Genomic DNA, 21,658 nt, shown 5'->3' with positions numbered 1-21,658 from the left:
CCCCCCTCCAGATTTCACCTCACCTGGTGTTTCTCTCTCCTCCCCCCCCCCCAACAACCTTATAAATCTACTCTTCAGCATTTTTTTTCCCAAACCTACCAAAGGGTTTTGGCCTGAAACATTGACTGTACTTTTTTCCATAGATGTTGTCTGGCCTGCTGAGTTCCTCTAGCATTTTGTGTGTGTTGCTCAGATTTCCAGCATCTGCATATTTTCTCTTGTCTATAAATAATATTTTCTTATTTTTTAAGTGAGTTAAAAACTTGAATGTGCCAGAATTTCACTATTTTGGGCTTGTCCTCTCTGTAACTTCGTCTTCAAAATAAAAAGATGATACATATTAAATTCATGAAACTTTTAGTTTGTATTTTTTCACAAGAACTTTTTAAACACACGTCAAATTAATGTTTTTTTTATAAATTTGTACATTTTTTTATGACAAAGAACTGCTGTCCCCAACACTTCTGTCATTACCAACACACAACACATTTTAAAGACCAAACAAGTTTATTCAAACAACTGCTTATGTCATTGCCATGGAAATAAGAAATGACAGGCTGTCATGGCAGAAAACTGACATTTTGATGTCTAGAAATGTGAGTAATTTAAAGATTTATCTTTTGATCTGAGAGTATGTTTATTACATGTCATTACTAAATGAATTACTTACTATTTGAGTGTTTTAACTGAGAAATAGGTAACTTCACTTTATTTCTGTACACTTAAATTACATTTATTAGCTAGCTATCCAGTCGAGTTAGTAAGTGCAAGACTTAGCCAACTTTTCCTTTAAAAAGTGAGAAATGTCATTACCATCACATGTCTTTACTATCACACGACTGGTGGTGAAGTTGTCAAGATGGCCCCAAAATCCTTAGTAGACCAATCAAAAGTATACAGAGACACAATTAAAGACCTAGTGAAATATCAGCAGTACTTGAATGACAGAGATACAACAAAAAGGGAAACAGGAAAATTTAAGATCTTATGTTTATCAAAGTGTGAACAGAGACTTAAGAGATGACAGTGGAGAGTTAATCAAAGAAACAAAAGGGCTGCAAATAAGACAAGGTAGGCAGTACAAAGTTTTAAAGCAGAGAATACCTTGCTAAAATATCCAGCAGGCCAGCAACAACAGATCGACCTTCATCTTCCTGAGGCTTCAGTTATACACTCATGGAGACTAAAAGAGGTTGCTTTAAATTTCAAATTTTGCTTTTTTCAGAGCTGTTGAGATTTCTCTGAATGTTTCAGAAGCCTTACTGATAAAAAAAAGTGTGCAGAGAGTTGAGTAAATGTTTTGTCAGTGTAAAAAAGTGTTCTCTCTTATGGATAGTTGAAAAATACTGATCTCTGGAAACTGTTTGAAATTTGAATTGTTGCTTATTCCAGAGTTCAGGAGGGTTAGGCAGATGTTTTGTAAGCATGATTTTTTAAAAACAATACTAGACTGCCTAGTTTAGCTAGGCTACCTATGTTCATGTTTCACATGGATGTTTTTAAATAAGTTTTCTAGCCGCCTTCCTTTAAAACTGTGATCTCTTATGGAATTTTGATAAATAGTGCAGATTGCAAGGATGTGTTTTTAATTGTAAGTATTGCTTCTTCTAGTTGGACAAATGTTTTGTCAGAGTTAATGTTAAACTAAGACCATTGTTTGTCAATGTCAAAAGTATTTTGTCTTTACCATCACAGTGCACATGTTGATGGGAAATAAAGTGTTGTTCAGTAATATTGGTCTGAACTCATTTGCTGGAGTCAAGTGATTTGATGCTAAAATCAGCATTCTGTCAAAAAGGGTTAAAATTCCAATAGTCTAATTAGTAAACAAATGTTTTCTTTAGCCAAGGAAAATATTGACATTCTTAGAAAATATCTCAAAATATTCTGAATGTACTTAAAAATGAATTAAAACAAATTTATTAAAGGGCATGGTTTTTATTTGCAGGATTGACTTTGAAATCTGTCATTTTACATTCAGTATTATGATGATACTGACACTCATCTGTGAAAACTCTGCAAAAACGCCTTAAAATATAACAGTTCTCTTAAAGATTGATCAATGCCAAGATCTGGTCTTCATACCAGAGCCTAAAATAAAGATTATAACATAATAGGGTCTCAAGAAATTTCATAATTCCAAGTAGTCAGAAGTGCTGCAAATTGAAGGATCGCCCTAGTATTTTCTCCCGTGACATGTGAGTTTCCTCTGGGTACTCCGGTTTCCTCCCACAGTCTAAAGACAAACCGGTTGGTAGATTAATTGATCATTGTAAATTGTTCCATGATTACGCTGGGGTCGCTGCTCGAAGGGCCTATTCCACGCTGTACTTCAATAAATATTTAAATAAATTAATTAAGTGTCTCGTCCCAAAACATCCTGTTCATTTCCTTCCATTGATACTGCCTGATCCGTTGACTGTCTTTACCTTGCTGCCGTTTTACTGCATTGCAATAGTGGCCAGCTGTCAAACTTTTTTAAATCCCATGGAAAACTGAAAATAAACATTTTTTTTGTTTTAGTTTTTAACGTGATTTAGGAAATTGTGAATTAAGTTTTAAATTACCCTCCATCTTAAGCGTCGCTTTCCAAATTCGTCTGTTAAACAAGGCATCGAGTTATAGTGGAAAACGAAAGCTGGCGTGCAAAGGAGGCTCGCTGTCATCGTGTTGACACAACATGAAAGAAAGCACTCCCTCGTCTGGCAGCAAGCGGAGACCGACAGAAAGAGAATGTAGAGAGTCCTTGTTTCACCCAACCAATTCCACCATAAGGACCAACGTCAGTCAGTGCATATGAGAAAGAGGGAGCGAGAAAGAGAGATAGAGGGAGCCAAATCTGCCACTGCAGCTGCCTGAACTCCACATTCAAAAAATCTTCACCATTTCCATCCAGTTTCACGTCAACAGACCAGCTTTAAAGCCAAAACAAAACAAACACACACAATTTTTTTTACAGCAGGTACTGTCCTCTTCCAATACTTTTAAGCGTTTGGGCTCGTTTTCTTTTGGGGAGGGAAAAGAGAGATTAATGTGTAGAGAGAGAGAAAAAAACAGGAGGACGATGGAGAGTACGTGGAGGGAGGGAGAGGAAGCAGAGGAGGAGATCCGGCGTTTAAAGAAAATGTCAAGCTTTTGATGTCTTTTCCGTTGTTGGCCTAGTTTCTGCTACAAGGGGAATTTTTTTAGTTCAGCAATTTGATCCCGAACGTCGCCGATGATGGAAATAATATAGTACGTCATTAATATGGCGCCAAAAGCTTGTGTGTTGTGAGAGAACAGGAGGGGGTGGGTGGTGGTGAAAGCAGGCAAGAAAATGATAGGGTGTCCTTTTTCCTGCAAAAGTTACCAGGAAGGCGGAGACCTCCGGCTGCAATGTTTAATATGCACGGGTTATTGTTAAAATTGCGACTGTGATGTTAAAAAAAAATGAAGTGGAGGAGGGGGCTGGGATGGCATTCGGTTGCGGTGGAGTTGCTTGCGGAGTCCCGGCTGGGTTCTCGCTCTCTCTGTATAGTTAGAACGATGTGTATATTTGGCAACCGCTGTTGCCAGGCGCTGTGGAACGTGACGCGATAGAACGGCCCGGGATTCGGGGCCGTGCAGCGTTCCGTGAGAAACCTCGCGGGCGTGCGAACGCCCTTCCTTGGCTCCCTAGCTTTATATTTGCATTTGCACAGAAATGCTCGCCGTGGTGCCAAGAGATAAATTACTGCCACCCTATCTTTACATTAGATTCAAGTGGAGCAAAAGTAAAATTGTGGGGGAGGGAACAACGAAAAATGTGTACAGCATGTTATTAAGGGACGAGCGATTGGGGGGCAGGACGCGAGCCTGGTGGAGTGTTAACACATGTTGCTTAGATAACAGCACTGAGAGAAATAAAGGTGCACTTGCATTGAGACTTTAGCATGTAAGTGATCGCATGTTAAAAAGTGTTATTTAATTTATGGGAGACATTTACAAATGTAACTATTAAATATGTCAGTTTCCTCCGTTTTGTGCTCCTAACTTTGCGGCTTAAACTTTCTTCCGTGCGACGTGCGGTCCGATTTGTTTATACGGCGTGTCATTTATTACTCCCTCGATTTCAAGGGGAAAATCGAACAGTGTTAGAAATTATGAATGGGGTTAGTTTCTCGAAATGATCGTAGTTTGTGACTTGATATTTTTAGAGGGGGAAAACCTGCACGTACTTTCGGAATACAGTACAGTACTTACTGCCAACACAGCTGCTCGTGTTCAGGACCCAGAAGGAGCATGGAAATTGAGGCAACATTAGTTGTGTTGGAATGCACCGTATTATCTGGAGGCCAAATGTATCCCCTCGAATGCACTGTGTGTATTGGCAAAGCTACCAGAGGTTATCTTCGATAAATAGCGTAGGGGCTAAGGGCACACTCTTGATTTCATAATGTTCAGTCTTTACACTTCTTAAAAAAAATGGATATTAATGTCGAGTTGGCTGAAAGTTTTGAAAGGCTGTATCAATGTTTCAGAGAATGGCAATTACTTTTCATAAACTTTTGCTGTTTGTGATATTTGGTTTGATATAATCTATATGTTTGTTTCAAAAACATCTCTCATTTCAGTGTGTTAGTAAATCTGGGTAGGAATTTACAGTTCTGACATGTTGGTCCATTGCCTCCTCTTCTGCCATGACGAGGCCACTCAGATTGGAGGAGCAACACTTCATTCCGTTTAGGTAGCCTCCAACCTGATGGCATTTAACATCACTTTCTCCAATTTCCAGTAATTTTTCCCCACTCTGGCCTCTTACCTCTTCCCCTCATCTGTCTATCACTTCCCCCTGGTGCCCCTCCTCCTTTCCTTTCTCCCATGATCACTCTCCTCTCCTATCAGATTACTTCTCCAACCCTTTGCCTTTTCCACTCATCACCTCTCACCTTCTTGCTTGTCTTCCTTGCTTTCCTCCCACCTTTTTATTATGACATCTTCACTCTTCCATTCCGGTCCTGTTGAAGGGTCTTGGCCGGAACCGTCAACTGTATTATCGTTTCTATCGATGCTGTCAGACTTGAGTTCCTCCAGCATTTTGTGTGTATTGTTTGGGATTTTCAGCATCTTCAGACTTTCTTGTGTTTAGGAGTTTACGTTATCTCAAGTGTGTTGTGGTGTTGTACTTCCCATAAGAGACAGTGTTGCTAAGTGACTAACAGCCAATGTGTAGTTAATTCATGGTGACTGAACAGTTTTTTAAAAAAGTGTGGTGTAATAAAATGCTGGAATAAAAAAATACTGCCAGAGCAATTGAGTGTTATGGAGCTAGACTGTTGGGCATACAAACTCATTCTCTGATCATTGTGCAGGTAGTTCCCTGTGTAGGTTAACTAGATTTGATGGAAACTTACTCCTGTACCTTTATTTTCCTCTTTATTAATTGGTCTGATTGCAGTTGTTTAGATAAAGTCTTGTTAATGTGTCCTGATGAAGAGTCTTTGTCCGAAATGTCGACTGTTGTTTTCCCTCCATCGATACTGCCTGACTTGCTGAGTTCCTCCAGCATTTTGTGTGTGTTGCTGTGGATTTCTGGCATCTGCAGAATCTCTTGGGTTGAGATAAATAAAATCTTTGTTTTGTGAACATGTACAAAGGAAAAGCCCATGAATAATGAAATGAACATATTTCATTTTCTTGACATGTTTTGGTGTGTCTTGAGAATGTTAATTTTCTATTAAGTTGTGATTTGTAATTGACATTGTATGGACAATTTTTAAAAAAGCCACATTTAGAATTTACGAGAAATATAATATTAGTTCAACAATTAACTTTGAGGGTTACGCCATTAAACCAGGTACATTATTTCCATCTTGGCAGTTGTTTTTGTGTGGCTTGTAGAAACTTTTGTTAATGTCTAGGTCAGGTATGTCTGAAAATTGTTGACCAAAAAGGCTATGCGTAGGTTGAGTACTAAAGTTACAAATATATGGACAAAGCAAAAGACTCCAAATGCTAGAATCTGGACTAAAGAAAAACTTTTGGAAGAATTTGATGATCGGGCAACATTTGTGGAGATAAACAGATAGTAAATGCTTTGGGTTGAGATCCTTCATCTGGACTGAATGAGTAGTCTTCTTTGTATTGCTCACCTACTTTTTCAGTCCAGATGAAACATCTTGACCCAGTATGTTGATTCTCCATTTATCTCTACAGGTGCTGCTTGTTGCATTGTGTTCTTCCAACAGTTTTTTGTTCGAGTTGCGTATACTTTAGATGTTTGCTTCATTTTTAATTTAAGAACAATTTAATTAACATCTCCCTTAAGATAACTTGACTATTCAATGTACACAAATTCTTTTGATATAAGGCAGTGATATGTTTGCTCTTGTGGCCAAATTTTTGCATCTCTGAAATCTGTTTCAGAGATGGATGTAAGAATTTGATTGTAGAGCAGGACTCTGATTGCCATAGAGTCATAAAACAGTTACAGCACAGAAACAGGTCCTTTGGCCCATTTAGTCCATACTGAACTATTAACTTGCCTAGTCCCAAAGACCTGCACCTGGACCACAGCTCTCCATACCCCTCCCATCCATGTACCTATACAAATTTCTCTTAAATTTTGAGTTCAAACCCACTTCTGCTGGCAAGTTGTTCCACGCTCTCACCACCCTCTGAGTGAAGAAATGCGCCCTCATGTTCCACTTAAACATTTCACCTTTCACCCTTAACCTATAACTTCCAGTTCTGGTCTCACCCAACCTCAATGGAAAAAGACTGCTTGCATTTACCCTATCTATACTCTTCATACCTGTATTGAATCTCTCCTCATTCGTCTATGCTCCAGGAATAAAGTCCTAATCTATTCAAATTTCCCTCTACCTGAAGTTCTGGCAATGTCCTTGTAAAGTTTCTCTGCACTATTTCAATCTCATTGACAGTGTAATTTTCATGGAAGATAGTAATGGATTCTGCTTTGTATTTTGCTGTATTTTACCTGATGACAATTCTGTAGTGTGTTACACTATTACAGCAGCTGGGTTTTCCTATCGGAATAATGATAGTTTGAATATCACTGAATCACTCTCAGTTACGTAACATGAAGCAAGTCAACGCATTTCCCTTTATGTGCATGTCTTAGGTGATATGGTGACTTTAATTAGATGTCCGTTTTTATCAAGCAGTTCATTCTTTCCTTGTGATTAAGACTTATTGGCCAAGTTTTCCACTTTTGGCGCTGTCAACTCTTCTGACATCCGCTGTGCCAGATATTTGCTAACTTTTATATTGCTGAGTCAAATTGTTCTTTCATGAATAATCTGACAACTTGACTATTTTCTACAATTTGCATTATTGTTTCATCCAGTATCTTGTATTTCTTTGAATATTTTAAAATCTTAAGCCGGGGAGACTTTGTATTCAAGTACTTCATCTTATCATTAAAGCTTTATGCAATCAATGTTTCTTTGTTAATGTATTGTCTCAGAAGGGTGAGTACTCACGAAGGACAAGTAAAGGAGCATTCTTCAATTCCCTTGCTTGGCAGAGTCACTCAGTACTTGGGAATGACAGCCTGCAAAAAAAAATCTCAGGGTAGTATGTGATGACATTTATGTACTTTGATAATAAAATGATCTTGAACTTTGAACTGAAAATTGATTATTATTTTTCAGTTAAAACTTTGGAAGCATGTTTTACACTGTAATTTTTTGATACTTTATACCTGCAGTTAGGCGGCTCTGATCAAGGCATAGTTCTCTTAAAAATAACAAGTTCCAATATTGTTTTTCCATGAGATAAGGAAGTTGTCATTTGTTTGATTTGTGCCACCTCAGTCATTATTCCAGAGTTCAAGGTCAGTTCAAGCACCAGCTTGTCTTCAGCCACACAAAAAAAATCCCAAATAAAATTTTAACCCCATAGCACTGGATTTGCCACAGTTATTTCTAAACTTCTGCATGCAGTCTTGTTGGAGAAAAGATCGTTGCTATTAAATTAGTTAGCTACCGTTCAGTTAGCCAGCTGACACGTCACCAATGTAACTGGAAGCAACCAGATTTATGCTTGCCATCTTCTGCTTAGGGTTCCTCTGTTTGATTCTGTTGCTGCCCAGGGATATTTTTAAGAGGACCTTAGTTTGGATCAGACAAAAGTTGCCTTAATTATATCATTAAGTGTGCTTCGGGGAGTTGCTACAGTGATCGCGTTTGTTACAGGTTCATCACTTTAACCTAGAAGTGTAGAATTACCACTGAATGGGTGATTTGCCCATCAGGGTGTAAGTCCATGCAGATGAAAATTCAAAATAAAACTTCCAGATACTGCAGTTAAAAGAGAAAATGCTGACAGCACTCATCAGATCAAGCAGCATCTGTATAAAGACAGTGTTTCAGGTCAAGGACCCTCTTTCTCTTTCCACAAATGCTGCCTGACCTGAGAGTTTCCTGCACTTTATCTCTTTCATCCATTCAGTCCCAATATTCTTTGTCAGTTTGTGAATTATTTAACCTCGATTGCCTATCCACTTGCCTTCCCCCCCCCAAAGAAAACCCCTGACTGACACAGTTTCCATTACCTATACAGGTTCTAAGTTATAGCCATACTCCGAACAAGAGTAACTTTTCTTATCATTCCCACCTTACTTAAATTGGAAATTCCCAAAGTTTTTGTGCCATTTGCTAATAGAGTCATAGAACACGACAACATAGAAACAGGCTCTTCACCCTATTTCTTCCATGCTGAACAGCTTCTCTCTGCTTTCCCACGTTAGACATGCCATGATTTTGTGCATCTTCTTCAAGCTTCATCCTTTGCTCTGGTTCGCCATACTAATACCTGTTTGTTTATTACTGTTCAAAGCTTAAGTTCAGTAAATCTGTAAAATTGTGAGTTCTTTTTGAAAGACTTTATATCATACAGTTTTACTTTTCAGTTTATTTATTGGGAGTTCTGTGTCTTGTGATGTAAACTTTCTGCTTTAGAAGGGTGCAAAAATGGTTGTTTGAAATGGGTGATAACTTCTAGATAAAACTGTTAACTGGAAAGTCTCTTTAATGTTTTTTTTCTCAAGAGGAAGTTTTAAAATTATATAAAGAAACGATGAAATTTAAATTGCTCATTCAGTCAAGAGGGGTGGGTAGATGCCTTGGAGTTGTATTGCATTTTGCAGTTTGAAAAGGCACTTAATTTTTAATCGCAAGATGTGTTTATGTATCTTTTGTTAATTTTCATTCAATGAATTTCCTGAGCAGCATGGCTGGAAACACAAAATAATGAGATGGATATTACTACTTTATTTTGCCTGTTAAGTCAACAGATATTTTGTTTTTAGCTGAAGTGTTTGGTACCAATTTAGAAAGTGGGCTAAAAGGAGCTGTAATATTCACAGGCCATCTTGGATCACTTAGCTGGTGTGAGCAGCGAGTGTGGAAGAGTGAGAAGTATGATATGCCATATTGTGACGTCTTTGACAGAGGGTACATAGAGACATAGAAACATAGAAACATAGAAAATAGGTGCAGGAGTAGGCCATTCGGCCCTTCGAGCCTGCACCGCCATTTATTATGATCATGGCTGATCATCCAACTCAGAACCCTGCACCAGCCTTCCCTCCATACCCCCTGATCCCCGTAGCCACAAGGGCCATATCTAACTTCCTCTTAAATATAGCCAATGAACCGGCCTCAACTGTTTCCTGTGGCAGAGAATTCCACGGATTCACCACTCTCTGTGTGAAGAAGTTTTTCCTAATCTCAGTCCTAAAAGGCTTCCCCTTTATCCTCAAACTGTGACCCCTCGTTCTGGACTTCCCCAATATCGGGAACTGTTTCCAAAGGCTGGAAATTCTACCACTTGGGGGATGTACACTTGGGATAAACGGTTTGGTGATTGGGACTGAGATGAGAAATCTCTTAAAACTCCAGATTGCAAAATTTTCTGAATTTTTAATCTTCGTTGTTTATTTAGAGATACAGTGTGTAACAGGCCCTTCTGGCTCAACGAGACACACCACCCAGCAAACTACCTCTTTAACACTAGCCTAATCTCAGGGCAATTTAGCCGGTGCGTCTTTGGACTATATATATATAGCTGAGAATGACCATCTTTTGGATCTTGGGGCAATCAGCAGATTGGATAGGAAGGCAGTGTAAGAGTTGTCCAAAAGGCCAAGTTCACTTCCATTTCCAATGTTGAAGATTTCTGAAAATTGGATAAGGGCAGAAAAGTGGACTGTTACACATTGTGAGTCACTCCATCTTCTGGTTTTGTTAGTTCCATTTTTATTTTGAGTCCAGCAATCCAAGCCTTTGAGTAATTGGGTGTTTGCTTCTTTAAATTTCTGTGGCCAATCTTTAGGTCTTTGCTGTTGCCTTTGTCACAGCCTACGCTGTCTGTGAATGTGAGTGTTGTGTGGATATTGGCAGGTTGTTGACAGTGAGAAGCACCACATTTGAAACTGATCATGCCTCTGTCTCCCTGTCCACTGGTGGACTTACAAGTCCAGTGTCAGTGTTGGACATTCTTTGTCGTGTCTCTAATACTGTCTGATTGAGGAAAGATTACTTGCCACGTTTTTATTCTGGAACTGTTGATTGCATTAAAATGGAATATATGATGTCAGTTAAGAATGTGGTAGTGATGACAATTTTTGGAATGTAGTTTATCAAAACTGGCTGAAAGGTAATAAGACTCTCATTATTTTTGCTACAGAGGGGAAGTTTAAGTTTGGTCATAGTATAAACTATTAATTGGATTCCTTCATGTGCTTCAGGAGTTGTGCTTGGCAAACCATTCTAGTTTGCTTCCAGTTATGTATAGATCTTGAGCCAAGAGACTGAACTATGTACTTGTTACAGTTTTAGCTTCATTTTCTAGCTTCTGCCTCTGTAATTGCAGCTGAGTTTTTGATATCAAGGCGTGCTCGTGTGCACGTGTGCTAGCTATAGTCAAGAAACAATTTCCTTATGAGGCCAGACTTGTTCCAGTGGGAATCCTGTAGATGAGGAAGTTCAAAATTCCACTGAGTTGAGATACCTTGGTGATTCACAAACAGAACATTCCATTCAGTATTTTAATAATTTTTAAAGAGAAACAAATAAGTTAAGAGTAAAGCAGTTTAAATCACTCTTGGAGCATAAGGCAGTATAGATAACACAGAGATCTGACACTACACATCTTCAGTTTGAGTTCCAACCATTCATCATGTTTTTGGATTAATTTTGACTTTTAAAACAACAAATCTTCTATACTAATGATTTGTGTGTGTGGTTGTGTCATTTGGTAGTAAAATTAACTTTAAAAAAATTTTGATGCTGAATTACCATGCAATCAAATTGGTATGACTCTGCTTCTTTGCATTTAAATTGCTTTTCACGAGTATATTTTGTTCATGTTATGCTGACTAGAAGAGAAGGGAGGATGTTCATCACTCTAGTCTCTGCTCCTGTTGTGTGACCCTTGTGGCTTGGAGTATGTTTCCAATATTTACTTACCTTCATGTGTCCATACAAGCTGGAGTAATCTAAGCCTTAAAACCTTAAAGAGCAATCATTTTTGGAAGTTGGAAAGTGTAAGTCTCTTACCTTCAGTGCATGTAAGTGTGCATCAATTTTAAATGCTGCCTGTAATCCATTTTGAGTACAGGTAAAGATCTATTTTAACTGGGTTGCTGTAGAGAAGTTTGCAATTGGTTATGCTATTAAGGTTACATACTAATAGTAGATTATGGTGCAGTAAGATAGGGGAAGCTCACAGGATTGGCTGTGTGTAGAGTGGGTAGCCTTACACTGTACAAGTGTATATGAAATAGAGTTGTGTGATTTTAAACCTGGATTTTAAGCATGTGCCTCAAATTATCCTAAAATATCATTTTAAATGACTTTCAGTGTGAAAGCTGCTGTTTTATGGGAAGTCAAAGCATATGCATTTTTAAAAACTGTTGCTTTTTAGTGCACAACCAACTTTTAGGGTGTTGCTGAGTTTTTAGGGGCCATGGACCAGGTCATATACCTCTGGTTAGTAGGACAGACATTGCAGCACTATTTTATCCTTCTAAAACTACTTTTAAATGCTGAAAACAATGTTTCATGGTGTACTGTCAAACTAAATTTGACATATGCCACATGAGGAGACATTAGGACAGATGAGAATTGGTTTTAGAAACATTGAAAACCTACAACACAGTACAGGCCCTTTGACCCACAATGCTGTGCCAAACATGTACTTACTTTAGAAATTACCTAGGATTACCCATAGCTCTCTGTCCGTCTAAGCTCCATGTACCTATCTAGGAGTCTCTTAAAAGACCCTATTGTATCTGCAAAAGACCCTGTTGTTTTATGGAGTGTCTTAAAGGAGAAAAGTGAGGGAGCAACATTTTAGAACTAAAGTTCTAGAACTTGGGTCCTCAGCAGTTGAAGGTAAAGGTAGCACTAGAGGAGCAATTAAAGTCAGGGATTGGTACAAAGTAGCTCAAAGAGCACATGTTCTTGGGGAGTTGTCAGGCTAACATTGATTATGGCCATCAATGATTTTAAAGTTGATTTTTTTTTACTTAACCATGGGCAATAATTAGAATGAGATTTGTTAAAATATGGAGAGCAGAATTTTGATTAAAGGTTGAGAGAATGACTAGGTGTTCTTTGTTAGATCAAACCTCACCTATTCAAACATGGGAACAAGTGTTTTAGCTGTATGCTCGGGCTGAGTATTACTTTTGAGGTGGGAGTTGGTATGCCTAGAGATGAAACTGATATCAGGTTCAGACTTGGACATCTCTAGAGCCAGGGATGGAATTTATTGAAGCATATGTTTTTACTGGTATTATTTCATTCATAGTTATAATTGCTTGTGGTGTTAAGTGAGCATGGTGGGCATACTATGTTGGTGCCTGAATGTGTGCCGGACACTTGCCTCCAGCACATCCTTGGGTTATTATGTTGGTTATTAATGCAAACAATGCATTTCACTGTATGTTTCAATGTACAAATGATAAATAAATTGATCTGAGTCTGATATGGAGATGATGGTTTCATTAGTCTTCCTAGTATAAGTGGACATATTCAATGCCGTAGATAAAGATGCAAATTTAATGAAAGAGATGACAGTGAAGAGAATTAAGATGTTCATGAGACACAAGAGCACAATTAGGCCATTGGGTCTGCTCTGTCACTCCATCATGGCTGATTTGTTATTACTGTCAACCCTATTTTCCCCGTAACCATTGACCATCTGACCAATCAAGAACCTATCAGCCTCTGCTTTAAGTGTACCCAATGGCTTAGCCTCCACAGCCACCTGTGACAATGAATTCCACTACCCTTTGGTGAAAGAAATTCCTCCTCACACCTGTTGGAATTGGACACCCTTTTATTCTGAGACTGTTCCCATTATAGGAAATATTCTTTCCACATCCGCTCCATATAGGCCTTTCAATGTCCGATAGGTTTCAATGAGATTCCCTCTCATTCATCTAAACTCTAGTGAATACAAACCCAGAGCCATCAAAGGCTCCTCCAATGTTAATCTTTTCATTCCGGGAGTCATTCTTATGAATCTCTTCTGGACCCTCTCCAATGCCAGTGCATCTTTTCTCTGATGAGGGGCTCAAAACTGCTCACAGTGCTCCAAATGTGGTCTGACCAATGCTTTATAACGTCTCAGCATTACATCCTTGCATTTATATTCTACTTACTGTGAAATTATTGCCAACATTGCATTTGCCTTCCTTACTATCGACTGAACCTGCAAGTTAATTTTTAGGGAATCCTGAACAAGGACTTCGAAGTCCCTTTGCACCTCTGATTTTTGAAATTTCTCCCCGGTTGGAAAATAGTTTATGCCTTTATTCTTTCTACAAAGTGCATGGCCATACACTTCCAAACTCAATATTCCATCTGCCACTTTTTTGCCCATTTTCCAAGACTGTCTAAGTTCTTCTGCAGACCCTCTGCTTCCTCAAAACTACCTGGCTCTCTATGTATTTTTGTATTGACTGCAATCTTGGCTACAAAGCCATTGATTCCATCATCCAAATCATTGAAAGATAACGTGAAAAGAAACTAATCCAACACTAACGCCTGTGGAATACCACTAGTACCTGGCAGCCAAACAGAAAAGGTCCCCTTTATTCCCACTCTTCGCAGCCAATGTTCTATCTTGTAATACTATGGACTCTTGTTAAGCATGCTCTTGTGCAGCACCTTGTCAAAGGTCTTCTGAAAATCCAAGTACATCCACTGACAGCAATGCACGCAAAGTGCTGGAGGAACTCAGCAGATCAGGAAGCATCTATAGAAAAAAGAGTAACCTGTCAATGTTTCAGATTGAGACCCTTCATCAGGACCTGATCAAAGATTCCGATGTTAATTTATTATCGAAGTATGTATGTGGTATGTAACGCTGAGATTCTTCTCCAGATAACCATGAAACAAAGAAAAGTCAGTTCACAGAGAAACAGCATACGGACCCTCCCCCACACACACAAAAAAAGAATGGCAACATGATCATCAACCCCCTCCAGCCCCTCTACCCCTACACAAAACACAACAAAAACATCAGCCACCAAATCCTCTTCCTGCACACAAAAAACTAACAAAAATAGATAACATCATTAGCCTCCCAAACTCCACTTCCCCTGCACAAAAAAAACTGAGGAAAAAAAACAGTGAAAACACAATATAAAAACCATAGGACTAAAAATATCCATTTTCCAAATCCTTAAACACAGAACCTCAGTAACATCCTTCGACATTATCGATAGAGACACTGCCTGAAGGGTCTTAACCTGAAATGTTGATTGTTTACTCTTTTCCATAGATGCTGAGTTCCAGCATTTTGTGTGTGTTGCTTTGGATTTCCACTATCTGCAGATTTTCTCATGTTTATGGAATATCCTGCTTGTTATTTCCTCAAAGAATTCCAACAGATTTGTCAGGCAAAATTTCTCCTTAAGGAAACCCTGCTGGCTTTGCCCTACTTTATACATGCCTTCAAGTGCTCCGAAATCTCATCCTTACTGATGGATTCTAACATCTTCCCAACCACTGAAGTCAGGCTAACTGGCCTTTTTTTTTTGTCTCCTTCCCTTCTTAGTTGGCTGGTGGCGTAGTGGCATCAGCGCCAGACTTCGGAGCAAAAGGCTCCCAAGTTCGAATACAGCCAGCTCCCTTGCATGCTTTCCACCCGTGCTGGGTTGAGCGTCGAGCTAGCAACTCTTAAAAATAAGAAAGCCTGCTGAAAAACGCCGTCATGACGGCATCCCGGAGTTAAGGGCTTTCTTCTTCTTCCCTTCTTAGAGTGGAGTGACATTTGCAATTTTCCAGACCTTCAGAACCATTCCAAAATCTATTGATTCTTGAAAGAGATTGCCTCCACAATCTCTTCAGCTACCTCTTTCAGAACCGTGGGGTGTAATTCAGCTGATCCAGGTGATTTATCTACCTTTAGGCTTTTCAGCTTCCCAAGCACCTCCCCTTAGTAATAGCAACTATATTCACTTCTGTCTTCTATTTTTGGTATTCTGCTAGTGTCTTTCACAGTGAAGACTGACACAAAATGTTCAATTTGTTTGCCACTTCTTAGTCCCCCATTACTACCTTGCCATCATAATTTTCCAGTGGTCCGATATCCACTCTCACCTCTTTTATTCTTTGTACAGTATATCTGAAAAACTTTTGGTATCTTCTTTTAAGCAAGCGTACCTTCATATTTCATCTCCTTATGGCTTTTATTGTTACCTTGTGCTAGATTTTACAAGCTTCCCAATCATCTAGCTTTCAACTACATCTTGCTATTATATGCCTTCTCTTTTGCTTTTATGCTGTCTTTGGCTTTTCAAGTCAGCCACAGTTGCCTCATTTTCCCTTTAGAAACCACTGCACTTCATCTTTGGGATGTATCTATCCTGCGTCTTCTGAATTTCCCCCAGGTCCTACAGCCATCATCCTTGCTAGTATCCCCTTTCAATCAACTTTGGACAGCCCCTCTCTCATACCTCTCTAATTCCATTTACTCACTGGTTTTTAACGGTTCCTTTACCTTAAGCTCCTAATCAAATCTGGTCATTACATAACACCCAATCCAGAATTGCCTTTCCCATAGTGACCATAAGCTGCTCCAAAAAACCATCTCATAGGAATTCTACAAATTCCCTCTCTTGGCGTCCAGCACCAAACTGATTTTCCCACTTAACCTGCATATTGAAATCCCCCATGACTGTCGTAACATTGCCCTTTTGACATGCCTTTTCTGTCTTCAGTTTTCATTTGTATCTCATATCCTGGATACTGTGTGGAGGCCAGTATGTAACTCCCATTAGGGTCTTTTTACCCTTGCAGTTTCTTAACTTGCCTGTAAGGATTCTGAATCAGGCTAAAAGTGCAAACTAGTTTGTTGTTCTTGTTGTCTGAGAAGAAGTTACCACTGGACAAATCTTCGTTGAGTAGTTAGTGAGTTGTGTGTGTGTATATGTATGCTTTTTATTTCTAGCCCCTCTCTGTTTACCAGTTTGGAAGCTTGTGTGAAGTAAGCAAGTGAGTAGAATTTTCCAGTGTTGGTCAGGATTGGCTGTTTTTCAGAAGTTACAGGAATTTGATACCTTTTTATGGGGTGCATTTTTTTCTGGATTGGCTGTATACACTGAGTTTCAAGTATAAATAGTTTATATAAACTTTGGTCAGACATTTTTCACCAATGTAAATAATCAAGTGCGCGAAGATTGGAATAAATTCATTCAGCTTAAAAGTAGTCTTCAGATTTTGCTGTTCTTTGAAATATATGGCAACCGTTAACTAAGTTCTTGAGCTGCAATAACAAACTACTGTTGTTTTCGTTATTCAAGTTGGTTGTTGATGTCCTTGAATATATTGAAACGTTTGTATTTGGTCCTTTCTATAACAAAGGTTCTTCTGAAGGTTTGAGAAAATGCTATAAGAACATAAGAAATAGGAGCAGGAGTAGGCCATCTGGCCCGTTGAGCCTGCTCTGCCATTCAATAAGATCTTGGCTGATATGGCCATGGACTCATCTCCACGTACCTGCCTTTTCCCCATAATCCTTAATTCCCCTAGTATGCAAAAATCTATCCAACCTTTTCTTAAGATATATTTACTGAGGTAGCCTCCACAGGTTCATTGGGCAGATAATTCCCAAGACTCATCACTCTCTGGGGAAAAGTAGTTCCTTCTCATCTCTGTCCTAAACCTACTCCCCCGAACCTAATTCTAGTCTCACCTACCAGTGGAAACAGCTTTCCTGCCTGTATCTTATCTAGCTCTTTCATAATTTTATGTTTCTATAAGATCTCCTTTCATTCTTCTCAATTCCAGCGAGTACAGTCCCAGGTGACTCAATCTCTCCTCATAGTCTAATCCCCTCATCTCTGGAATCAACCTGGTGAACTGCTTCCGAAGCTAGTATGTCCTTCCTCAAGTAAGGAGACCAGAACTTCAGACTATGTTGTACTATAGTATGTAATGTACCATGATAAACTATTAAAGCATGCAGACCTGTCATGTTGAACAACTGCACATAATAAAGTGGCTTCCCTTTCTGAATAAGTAGTCTCATGTCAGGAAAGCAAATAAGGAAGAAAACCTTGCATTTGAATAGCACCTTTCAAGACATCAGAGCATTGCTGTAATGGAGTACTGTTTTGAAGCATAATCACTAAATTATTGGAGGGAATGAAGCAGCCAAGTGATGCGCAGTTGTAATTCGTTGCAGCAGTAGTGTGGGTTGTGGGTAAGTGTAAGTTGGATATTGGTAGGTGACTGCAAAGTGTTCAATCCTGGTGTCGGATAGCCATTCACTGTGTAAAGACATTGTTGGCATGAAGGAGTAGCTAGAATCATTGAGCCATTTCCAGTAAACAATATCTTCAGAAGTGAGTGAGCTTTTTTTAATATTAGTAAATCAGAAATTGAAATTTTGTGCTTAATTTTTAATATATTTGTAAGAATAATAGAATAAATGAAATGTCAAGATCCGGGCAGAAGGTCCACATTTAGTGACCAATATTTGTTAATGAGAACTGTATTTTGGATGTTACTGGTGACTGTTGACTTTAGAAAGGAAATGTTGAGAAGAATTTCTCATTATGACTTGATGAAGGCATACCCTAGAAAAAATAATAACGCAGAATTTGTGGTTAAAGTTGCTGAGTTGCTATTGTCTGTATCACAGAACTTCAGTAAAGAGGAGGAGCCAGATTTGATTGTTAGTCTATACTGATGTCAGCTGCGCATTATCCTTGTTCCAAGGCATTTGGGTTGGGAAAGTCTCCCACTGCTGATCATTGAATAGTTAGACTCCTGCTAAAAGGTCTGCTTGCAGTAACTTTTAAGGATAGCTTACAAGATCTAGAAGGGGTTGAATCCATTTGCAATTCCTTCAGACTTGGGAATAGAAAATCAGAAGTAGAGATTCCTGTGGGTTTATAACTTCACTTTTGAAAAATAAAGCATTTCCATGTCTTGAAGACTCAGAAGGTGCAGTATGAATGTGAAGTTTTTTTTTCCCATCGTGCAAACCAATGCCTAGGTGGACTGAGGGTGATTTAAGAAATTGGAGCTTTTACTTTTTCACTAAATTGCATCTTTCCTTTGCATGAGTGGAGTAGTTGTTTTGTGGTTGATTGCCAACTCACTTGCAAGGTATCCCTAAAGTTGAAAGCTTAGAGACTAACAGTTGCTTTGCACAATGATAATCTTCCGTTCAAAGCCACATCTGGGAAGTTACAAAGCAAGCATTTCCTGGAAGACTTGACTTCAGTGTGCTTACTTACAGTGAGATTGATAAATGGATTTTTTTTTCCCAGTTCAAATTTTAATAAGCATTGATACTCTTCAGATTTCAAACTGTTTCTGGGACTGATAGGTCATCTATATATATATTCATAAGTCCCCTTTATCCAGTCTCCAACCCCCATCTAATGCTTCTGGAATTTGAGACCTCTTCCCTTATCATCATTTGAAGCCTTCTGATTATTTTTTCATTTTGCAAAACGGCACAGTATAATACAAAACTTATTCTCCAAAGAAGTGTGCTTGCGGGGATTTATTTTAGATTATGAGGACACTCAGTCCTCGTTTATTGTCATTTAGAAATGCATGCATTAAAAAATGATAGTGTTCCTCCAGAAAGATATCACAGAAACACAGGACAAACCAAGGCTAAAACTGACAAAACCACATAACTATAACATATAGTTACAACAGTGCAAAGCAATACCGTAATTTGGTAAAGAGCAGACCATGGGCATGGTAAAAAAAAAGTCTCAAGTCCCGATAGCCCCATCATCTCACGCAGACGAAAGCGTTGCAAGCTTGCTGATGCATTGGAAACACCCGACCGCAGCCGACTCTGAGTCAGTCCGAAAACTTCGAGCCTCCGACACAGAGCACCGAGCACCATCTCTGCTGAGCGCTTCGACCCCGCCCCGGCCACTGAGCAACAAGCAAAGCCGAGGACTTGGGGCCTTCCCCTCCGGAGATTCTGGACTACACAGTAGCAGCGGCAGCGAAACAGGCATTTCAGAAGTTTCACTGGATGTTCCTCCGTGCTTTCACTTCTGTCTCCATCAATTCTGTCTCCATCAAATCAGGATTGTGCACGGCACCCTACTTGACAGATAACAGATAACATTCACTGGCGTGGCCACTGCAAGCTGCGTCATGTCGCCATCTTCTTCTCCCAACCTTGGCAGAATGTACAGAATAAATGCCCTGAGTTAATGTTTGGACATTTGAGCTAGCAGGATATGAGGGAACTATCAGGAGGACATGAGACTGTGACTGTAGTTTCTATGTCTGCTTACCCAATGCATGGTTCAATTAGAAAATGATTGCAACACTGCCATCGATCTGCTAAAGAGAGGCTGCAATTTTAATGTTCAGTTAAGTTGTGTGGATGTCAATGTCATCAATTATTGTTGGCATCAGATGGGAATTTTTCATTTGTCTACTGAAAAAAGCCATGTCCCAATTTTTTTTTTGGCATCAAATTCAGTAAACAGTACAATTAAAGAGAAATTGCAAAGTCCTTGACCATTATCTGGCCCATAGCAAGCTACAAAATCCACCTAGCTGTCAATGAAAAATGGTCCCTCCTGTGGTCTGTTGTAGTCTGCAGCTGTCCGAGATTTATCCACTTGTCGGATTGTTTGTTTTTGCTCTTAGTTGAGAACTGTGAAGTGGGGAGTGCCAGATTCAGAGGGAATGTCAGGCGTGTTGCCATTGACATTGACAGCTGACCCGAAGCTGGTGGAATCTGAATTGCAACTACTGCGCATTTCCTTTATCTGCCCTGATCTGTTGCTTTTTAAACATGATTCAGCAATTTTTTTGAAATGGAAAGTGAAATTGTTATATCTCTTTTATGTGGATTAGCACAGTTTGTATGTTTGTAGTACAAACGTATATTCCCAGCTGAAAGTGCCATTAATCTGTTGAATCACAGGTGAAGATTTAGCAATTCAGAAGAAACTGATGACTCTTTAACTTTTTTTCTTTTTGTAAGTTATGATAAGGGCCTGTATGTTATTATGTTGTTAACATCATTTGGCTGTGGTAGCTAATATTGTCAAGGTTTTGTTGCCAGGTCATACAGTCTTGTGTGGCTGTGTGAATGTTGACCATGTGCGCACAAGGAGATTAGAGAGGGAATTTGTTAATATATTTCATCATTTGACTTTTTTTGTTTTAGTTCTAAATTGGATAACCTGAGTTTGCATTATTATAAAAGACGGGTTAGCAAAATAGCATGGTTTTTAGAGGGTGGTTCAGTGGAGCATTGGTTAAGGGTACTGCCTAAAAGCTCCAGTGACCCAGGCTCGATCTTGACTTCAGGTGCTGTCTGTGTGGAGTATATGAGCTCTCCCTGTGACCATGTTGATTTCCTGTAGATGCACTGCTCTCCTTCCAGATACCAACACATGACAGTTGTTAAGCTAATTGGTTACTGGTAATTGCCATTTAGTCTAGGTGGGTGACTGGGAAGTCCAGTCAAATACTTTGGGCATAAGAGAAAGTGTAGGTTTTCAGGGAATAATAGGGCATACGGGATTGTTCTGTGAGATCACATAGACTAAGTAGGTTGAATGACTTGTCGTCAGAAATATAAATAGTTATATTCTCCTATTCTGTTCAACGTTCACTTCAGGCCTGTCTATTTATTGCTGAGAGACCTAGGCAGTGTGGTGGTTTGGGGAATCATTGTTGAGGTCCTTGTTAAATTTGCACTTCTGTTGTTCCTTTTTAAGGTGCACTCTTAGCGCCTCTCCCATTGTGATCTCTTCTTCGTTGAGCGGTAGTCTCTGCCTGCCTTCCAACATGCAGTGGATTCTTTGTGGTATAACCAAATAACAATACAGTATAACAATTACAGCACGGAAACAGGCCATCTTGGCCCTTCTAGTCCGTGCCGAACTCTTACCCTATCATAGTCCCACCGACCTGCACTCAGCCCATAACCCTCCATTCCTTTCCTGTCCATATATCTATCCGATTTAACTTTAAACGACAGCATTGAACCTGCCTCAACCACTTCTACTGGAAGCTCATTCCACACAGCTACCACTCTCTGAGTAAAGAAATTCCCCCTCATGTTACCCCTAAATTTTTGTCCTCTAATTCTCAACCCATGCCCTCTTGTTTGAATCTTCCCCACTCTCAATGGAAAAAGTCTAACCACGTCAACT

At 39.2% G+C, this 21,658-nt stretch overlaps 1 protein-coding gene across 1 annotated transcript in view; it reads left to right on the top strand.

Annotated features, from left to right (window-relative positions):
* Window positions 1-2,473: 2,473 nt before the first annotated feature.
* LOC134345653 (protein Jade-1-like) overlaps window positions 2,474-21,658 on the top strand; it is a 160,737-nt gene continuing 141,552 nt past the window's right edge. The window contains 1 exon segment of the mRNA XM_063046662.1: window positions 2,474-2,962. The gene's annotated coding sequence lies outside the window, so the exon portion shown is untranslated.

Source organism: Mobula hypostoma, chromosome 4 (assembly GCF_963921235.1).
Source record: "Mobula hypostoma chromosome 4, sMobHyp1.1, whole genome shotgun sequence".
NCBI classification, from domain to species: domain Eukaryota; kingdom Metazoa; phylum Chordata; class Chondrichthyes; order Myliobatiformes; family Myliobatidae; genus Mobula; species Mobula hypostoma.
The sequence above is the reverse complement of the archived record's forward strand: the minus strand, read 5'-3'. Positions and strand labels throughout refer to the sequence as shown.